This window comes from Podarcis melisellensis, assembly GCF_964234715.1.
Source record: "Podarcis melisellensis genome assembly, chromosome: 8".
Lineage (NCBI taxonomy): Eukaryota > Metazoa > Chordata > Lepidosauria > Squamata > Lacertidae > Podarcis > Podarcis melisellensis.
The window spans coordinates 56,561,771-56,570,198 of NC_138540.1; the positions used below are offsets into that span (position 1 = coordinate 56,561,771).

The 8,428-nt window shown below is 47.0% G+C and overlaps 1 long non-coding RNA gene across 1 annotated transcript; it reads right to left on the reverse strand.

The window, feature by feature from the left end:
- Positions 1-226: 226 nt before the first annotated feature.
- LOC309376417 lies at positions 227-3,021 on the reverse strand. Its single transcript, XR_014171187.1, has 2 exons — positions 2,424-3,021; positions 227-1,352 (listed from the first exon to the last, which is right to left on the reverse strand). It is a non-coding gene; the product is annotated as an uncharacterized lncRNA (long non-coding RNA).
- Between the last annotated feature and the right edge of the window lie 5,407 nt (positions 3,022-8,428).

Consider the following 8,428-nt stretch of genomic DNA (forward strand, 5'->3'; position numbering starts at 1 on the left):
CAACAGGAGCTCACCCCATCACGGGGATTCGAACCGCCAACCTTCTGATCAGCAAGTCCTAGGCTCTGTGGTTTAACCCACAGCGCTACCCGCGTCCCGAAGCTGGTAAAACGTGGACTGGAAAAGTTAACTGTTGGGTGGATTTGTTGCTGGTTGACTGACCAAACCCAAGATACCCCGCTTCTGTTTCCTTCCATTGCCCACCTTCAGTGAGGAAGATCAGGACTCTTGGAGTTATTACTTTATTATACAAAAAGCATTTGCTCCGGTCCTTTTAAAAATTATGGCACTGTAATTGGAGTTCACATCCCCCCAGTCACAGCAGGCTCCGAGCCAAAGGAGATGTTGATCTGATAAACATTTAGAAAGACAACGGCGTCCGAGACCCAGGAATTGAGTTATCTTTGTTTCTGACAACTTTCTGACTAACAGCCCACCTTGGCAAGCAGGGGTCCCTTCCTTTGACTTGGGTTTGTCTGATACAATTAGAGACTGGCGGAATTAAATGGCCTGCAAGGAGGGAGGCTCCCCAAGGGTGGGGGGCAAAATGCCTGAAGCAATCTCCTCGCGGAGCAGACAAGTGACACTGGCTGGTGGATCAATATTGTCTGTGTTATTAATATCAAAAGCATATTTACTTTGTTTTCGCTTGCCTGGCCATCGTCCAATTCAGGGCCATGGCTGGCCCGAGCCATTTGCGTGCGCCATAATTTACTTTGCTGCGTTTTTAAGGTATTGTTTTGTCAGGGCCAATAACTGTGATGTTATAAATGATCCCACAGTCTCTCACTCCCTCTTAGGGGTAGATGCAGCAAAATTAATTTCTAAAAGTTTCATATCAATTACTCCCGTCCTTGAGTTATGCACGGGGACGAAAGCACAGGAGGCTTCAAGGCATGGAGGGAGCAGTACGAAGCAGCTTAAGGACCAGCTCGGGCATTTGACTGTCCCCTAATAAATGCATCAAATTAAACCACACTTGAGCCAAATAAATATTGGCCACTTAGCAAAACGAAACAAAACAAAAAAAAACCCACAGCATTGATTTTTATGGTGAGCAACATTTACATAATAAACCACTTGAGCAGAGAACCTGTCAGATCATGAGCAGATGCCTTGTGGAATTGCCACAACAGCTGGTGTCACTCCAAGAGGACTTGCTGGCATTCAAAGGAAAGAAAAGATGCAGATGGAGAATCCCCCGACTTCTTCGACTCCTGTTGAAGAAGGAGTGCTTTTCAGCTGGGGGGAGGGCTCTGGCGTCCTTGATGGGGAACACCAGCTCGGGGAAGCCGTGTCTCTCCCCTCCTCTCATAATACCAGCACTCATGGGCATCCAATGAAGCTGTGTGCTAGAAGATTCAGGACAGACAAAAAGAAGGATTCGTCACACAGCACAGAGTTAAACTATGGAACTCACTCCCACAGGAGGCAGCGATGGCCACCAATCTAGACAGTTTTACGTGACGATTAGACAAATTCATGGAGGAGGAGAGGGCTATCGATGGCTACTAGCCAAGATAGCTATTCGTTGCCCCTACAGTCGGTGGCAGCAATGCTTTTTAATACCAGATGGTGGAAACCATGGGAAAGGAGAGTGCTCTTGTGCTCAGGTCCTGATTGTGGGTTTTCCACAAACATCTGTGAGAACAAGATGCTAGACCAGGTGCGGTCTTCTTCTGTTCCTCTTATCTTCTTATACCATGGTCAGTTCTTGGGGTGCCGCTCCTCCTGCCTTTGGTGATGCTGCTGGGGGCGGGTCACAGAGTGGGTGCCTCTGCCTGCCTCCAGCACTCCCCTCCCAAAAGCCAGTCAGGTAGGGACTGAGACCCCTGGGTGGCAATTTCCAGAGGGCAGCCCCTGCTGACTGGGGGAGGGGTGATTAAACAGAGCCTGAATTCTCGGCTTTGCAAAAGCTCTGCGTCTATTTTTGGGGGGCGGGAGGAAGGGGCGGTGAATGAGATGGCAGCCTTCGATCCCTTCCAAACGGCCTGGCAGTGCAATCTCCTTTCCCAGGGACTGCCTGTGGCTGCCTCTTTCCAGCAGGCCCTGACATATGGAAATGCCTTGTATTCCTATTGATTAGACACTTAAGCATTCTCTGTGTTAATTATCTTATATTTATATTCTGTGGGGAGGAGGAAGAAAACCGATGCTTGCATCACTCACCCTGCAGACAGGCCCTCACAGGGCCAAACTCTTTTGGAATGCAAATGCGGCCAAGGTGAAGAATGGGAAAGGCAGAAAGGCAGGGTAGCTGCAGTTGCGAGGAAATGGCTCCCCCGGGGCTTAATGCCATTCTGCATCCCATGGGGCTTCTGCCATGGGGCAACATTGATCCCCCCAATGTATTTGTGAAGTGCCCCAAACCTGGGCACAGAATTCCAGGGAACCCCATTACTGCCATCCCTGGACATACTCACTCAGGGGAAGGTCCTGTAGGACTAACAGAGGCAGAGAAATATTTTGGAGAACCATGTCTGGAGGTGGCAGGACAAAAGATGGGGAGGGGAGAGAAATTTGATCCACTTTGCGTGAACTGCCCTAATGTTAGGTTTCTCTTATGCCACTGTGCAGTGCTTGGAGTCACAAGATTCTGTTTACATTCCAGACTTTTGGAAGTCTTACGGGAGACGGATGTTGATGTTACTGGTTTCCTCTTTCTTTGTTCCAGTTGGTTCTCTGTCTTTCACAGAGAGCAGATGCATATTCTTTTCTGTCCTGTGTAGTTAGAAATAAAACGTAGCGATGTAGCTCATATTTCTCGCTCTTCTGCTGCTGTTTGGATACTCTGCGAATTGGGAACGTGCCTGAAGCCTCATTAAATGCTTAGGTCGTTAATCACCGTCGGAGGAGATTCCAAAGACTCGACTGGTGGAGTAGAGTTCCGACACCTAATTCCCACCTTCTCAGTAAATATGTGGACAGCAACACAGCTGTTCTTTGAAAATCTCTCTTCTCTGATTTTTGCAAATGTAGTTTCTCCAGCCAGGGAATGTTTATAGAAAGATATGTAGTAGGATAAAACGTGTGTTAAAAAGGCACAGATGCATGAAAATAACTTCCAAAAATACATTGTATAAGGGGAAATCACTTTGCAAGACATGTGTATGCTAGGCACAATGGCATACAAAATTGTGAATCTTAGGAGAAGTTCACACTAAAATGCTGATGAATTTTCATGAGGACTTTTTAAAATAAAACACACACACAAACCCATGTGGAAATAGAAAGTACTGAGGATCATCTAGTCCAACCCCCTGCAATGGAGGAATATGAAGCTGTCCCCATAAGAGAATCAAACCTGCAGCCTCGGTGTTATCAGCACCACCTGAGCTATCCAGTTGGTTGTTTTATTTATTGCATTTCTACATTTTCTCCAAGGACCTCAAGGTGGTGTACATGGTTCTCCCCCTACTCATTTAATCCCCACAATGACCCTATGAGGTAGGTTAGGCTGAGAGGCAATGACAGGCCCACGGTCACCCAGTGAGCATACTGGCCAAGTGTGGATTTGAACCCTGGTCTCTCCCAGGTCCTGGCCTGACATTGCACCATGCTGGCTCTCAGTTTGGCCTCACAAGCCACCCAGCTGCCTTTAAAATGCCTTATTGAGCCTCTCTCTCTTTTCTCCATAAATGGCCTGACATTAAATTCCTCCAAGGGTTTCAACGTGACATGTGCACACGTATACAAACACACACACACACACACACACACACGGCTTTCCCTTCCTTACCCCTATTTTCACAATGACAACCCAGTGGTGCTAAAACAGGGCTAAGCGTCTCCTGCCCCTCTGGGTGTAATTATTTTGTGGGATCCAATTGCACCAGCACAACAAATCCACATTGAAAATAAGAGCTGCTGACAACGGAATAGACAACCTCAGAAGGTGCTGGACTTTCCTTCATTGGAGGTTTTGAAGCAGAGGTTGGGTGGCCATCTGCCAGAGATTCTTGAGCTGTGATTCCTGCATTGCAAGGGGTTGGGCTATTTGATCCTTGGGGTTGCTTCCAACTATGCCTCTATGAAAAAGAATCAGGCTTTCTGCTGTTTGGAAAGCAATGGGGAAAGGCATTCAGTTGTGTGGGATGAACTGGTGATTAATAAACTCCTTGCAAGCAAGCTGGGGATGGATGCAGAACAAAGGCTCCCCCTGCTCCCACAAACCTATCAAGGCAAATAGCTATAACCTCACCTCTTTGTCAGCCTGCTGCCAGCAAATCAGGATGATGGATCAATTAACAGGTTGTCTGGAGGGGCCCTAAGAGAGACTGACTGGCCCAATGCCCCCCCTTTGTGGATGAGCTGGGAAACTGCAGGCCCTCCACCAGGGGGCTTAAGCAGAAGGTGACCAATGGTTCATCCAGCCTTGGGCAGTGGGTGGGAATGGCTTGAGATTGATCCTCATGCACAAAAGTTCAGACTGCAGTTTTGCTGGCCAGGGCCGGCCTGCCTATGAGGCAGACTGAGGCAGCTGCCTCGGGTGGCAGAATCCCATGGGACAGTGCCCCTGTAGGCAACCCGCCTGCCCCTGCTGCCACCACTGGAGAAGAAAGGATAAGAAAAGCTTCTTGAGATCTCATGATCACTGTGTGACCCTGAAAAGCAAGCCTTCAATGTGGGGGTGGAGGGCAGGGGGAAGCAGCCAGGGGTCACCTTCCCATTTTGCCTAGGGCGGCGAAATGGGTTGGACCACCCTTGTTGCTGGCTACCAGTCTCCTAAGCAGGAAAGACCCTGTGTTTCAAGTAAGTCCTGGGTCTTTTGATGGAGGCTGCTCCCCATAAATTGCCTAGATCAGGTTAAGTAATGCTCCCCTGCCCCCTTCTCCAGCTTGCAATTTCCCTTCCTGATGTCCCAAATTTTGGTTCAGCCTGCCCTATTGCAATTACAGCATAGCTGCTGCATTGGTATAAATCTAATCGACTTTTTGGCCTTGTCAGATTAAAACCTACATCTCAGCCCACTGCAGTCCTCTAGATCTCCTTAAATCTGTACTTGGCTGAGGATTTATGGCCAGGAATTGCATTTTGCAAAATGATTAAAGTTACCAAACAGCCATAAAAAGTTGCAGCGGCAAATATCATTTTTTTTGAAAGCCTGCTTAATTTATAAGAGGTGGAAGGTTTATTGTCATTTAGAGTCCACAGTGATGCAGCAATTTCACATCCCGCTGGTGCTTGTACATAGACGGCAGCTGGCTCATTGGTGAGTTTTGCATGTTTTAAAGTACCAAGTTTGGATCTGAGGCTGCCTGCAGAAGAGGGGAAATGTGGGGATCAGTCACAGCCCAGCGTTCTGCTCCTGGTGAGGCTCAGCCCAGTTCCTTTCCACTAGCAGGAAGGGTGGGTGAGTGGACAGACGGACGGGCTTTCTGGCAAGGGGGTGCAGGCAGCTGAGTGAGCCCTCCTGTCCTGACTGAGCCCAGCCCCCATGAGAGCTACCAAGGGTGTTTGGTTTCCCCCCTCATCAGCACATCTTTAGAGTTTGCATTTACCTGATGTGGTTCTCCTTCAGATTTTGATTTCCATAATTCTGATGCAGTCAGGTGAGAGGGAGGACCCACTGGCTGTTTAACAGGGAAAGTGCTTATCCCAGCTGCATCCATGCACGAAATCCGCACTCGGCACTTGTCTGCCAATTATTCTTAATTGGCTGGGACAACAGAACGGTCCGACTTGCTTGGGACCCGGATCCTGCAATTTGCTTAGGGCAGATTTCACTATGTGTGCTGAATTTTGAAATTCCTTAAATCATTAGTATTTTAGGAGGGAGAGTAGCGAAGCATTGCAAATGCACACAACACCTGAACTCAGAAATGTTCTCCTTGCTCTCCAGGAACATTTATTCCAAAGTAATCTGCTGCCACAACTACACCTGTTTGCTATCAGGAAGACTGTCGCCTTTAAGATGTGGGCACCTTCATTTCAATGAGTCTACAATGAGTATGTCTAACAATGGTTATCGCCTGTTTGAATATAATTTATACATCTTTTTGCTTTTGCTTTTTTAATAGGCTGCTTTTTGAACAGAAGACTTCACAAAGTGGTTTACAAAAATATGCACCAACAAATAAGCCATAATGCAGTTTTAAAACAAGATGAAAACAGACATTCCATGACATTTGCAACATGCAAAATACTACTAAACTCATCATATGCTGAGAGTGTTCTGACAAAACTCTAAAGAAAACTCCAAAGTGAAGGGGAATGTTGAGAAATATGGTGTTTGTGTGGACACTGGCAATTTTGAAGAACACGACCCACCATTTAAAGGTCTTCAATGAACTAGGAGACCTGGAATTTTATTTTATTTTATTTTTTTCGTTATACGGTGGGACTTCATTTCTTACACTTTAGGTACAAATTCTCAACCTGCACCGATGAAGGAAATTTGGTTTATCTTGATGGACCCTTTTCCTGAACATACGATGCAAAAAATACTTTGATATTCGACTCCTGGAATTGCTGGTTTTTTATTGATTAAATAAAGTTGATTGCTTAAAAATAAGAAGAAGAAGAAGAAAAAATACATTGCATCTACATTTTGGAAAGCTTTTCTGACCTTTGCACACCTCACATGCTATCGTAACCAGATTTTGCATGGTGGTTCCTGAGATCAAGGAGCAGATTTTTGCCTTTCCATACAGCTGGATTCCATTTTGAATTGCGACGGAGGGATGAACTTTTCAAAACCCCTGATTTTAAAAAATTTAAATGGGGGGGTGTCCTTAGAATTCCTGAGCTGTGCCAAATGCGAGGCTGCTGTGTTCTTATAATTACCGGGTGTTTATGGGGAGCCCCTCAGGACATGGTTTCCTGTGGGAAAACAGCATCTAAATAAATTAAATTAAAACAAAATCACCTGTGGAAATCCCAGAGCCTGCATGTGGACTATAGAAGTGGCCTGCAATTTGCTGGTGGTTGTAGAGGATCCCTTGCAGAATGCTGCTGCTAACTCGCTGACATGGAGCGTTACATGACCTGTGGGGTTCCTTCCAACTCTACAGTTCTGTGATTCTGTGGGTGCAAAGCCCTGCAGCATCCATTGTCTTCAAGGCAGGGGGGGGGGAGGAGCACAGGCCCTTGGGCTGCCCAGCCACACACACACACACACACCCGCCTTCCAAAGGGGCTCCTTTTAAGGAAGGCTTCAATGTATGAAATATAAATAAGCATTAGCCGAATGAAATTAATGCTTCCAATATTGTTCTAGGTTTGCTCATATGCAGCAGCCGTTTATGAAATTGCAGGGGGATATTAGAGTTATATATTTGCAACCTGTCAACTGGCCATTCCCTCTCCCTTCTCACTGCTCCGTACAGGAGGGGAGCTCTTTTAGGATAACATCAACCTTGGTGAAATACATCATGTTTCACTAATATATCCTCAAATGCCTGGTAAAAGGGCCTTGCCCCAACAACATATGAATATTTAAATGACAGTTAATTATTCATAGCACAGCTTTATTAATATTTGCTGCAGTGAGCCGGTGGGGCAGCACCGACGCCTCTCCCACCCGTACCACCTGCGGGGGCTGGAAGCAAAGGTGGTCCTGGGACTTGGGCGTTTCCACCCCTGGTGGGCTGGGGAGTGGGGAGGAGTATCCGTTTCAGACTAGCAAAAGGACTCTGCCTGCTGGATCTGATATCTGGAGAGGTCAGCCCTGGCTCATCTGAATGCCCCCTCCCTCCCTCCTCTAAGAAAGGGTCCATATTAGCATTTCCATGTGCATGGGGAGGGGGATTCAACTTTTAATTATTTAATATCGTTCAATTTCCTTTGCAGACTGCCATCTTGTTTTACGAAATGAATAGTGGGTGTCAATGGCATTACAACTTTGGAATGTCATATACTGGCTATATCCCCAGATTGCAGCTGGGGTGTCCACAGCCACTTTCTATTTTGATCTTTGCATTCCAAATAGAGGTGAAGATTTCTAGTGACTGACAACAATAAAGGATCTCTTATCAAGGCCCTGAGAACCGTCCCTGGAACTTGATTGGCACTTTCAGTCCACGTCTCCACCCCTGTGGTCCTACACGGGACACTCCCCTGGTGAGGATCAGATTTCAGTGGGGAATTGTGCATCTCACACACAGCTCTGTCAGCAGGTTGCAGGCAACTTTCCACCGTCCTTTGAAACCTGGGTGGCTTTAAAGGAGGACTGGAAAGATTCGTGGAGGAGGATGAAGCTATCCATGGCTACTAGCCACGATGGCTATGCTCTGCCACCGCTGTTAGAGGCAGTCATGATTCTGAAGATCAGTTGCTGGAAACCACAGGAAAAGACTGTTGCTCTTCTGCTATGGCCCTCCTTGAGGGTTTCCCACAGGCATCTGGTTGGCCCCTGTGAGGACAACGTGCTGGACTAGATGGGCCGTTGGCCTGACCCAGCAGCTGTGCTCTTCTTCTCATGTTCTTA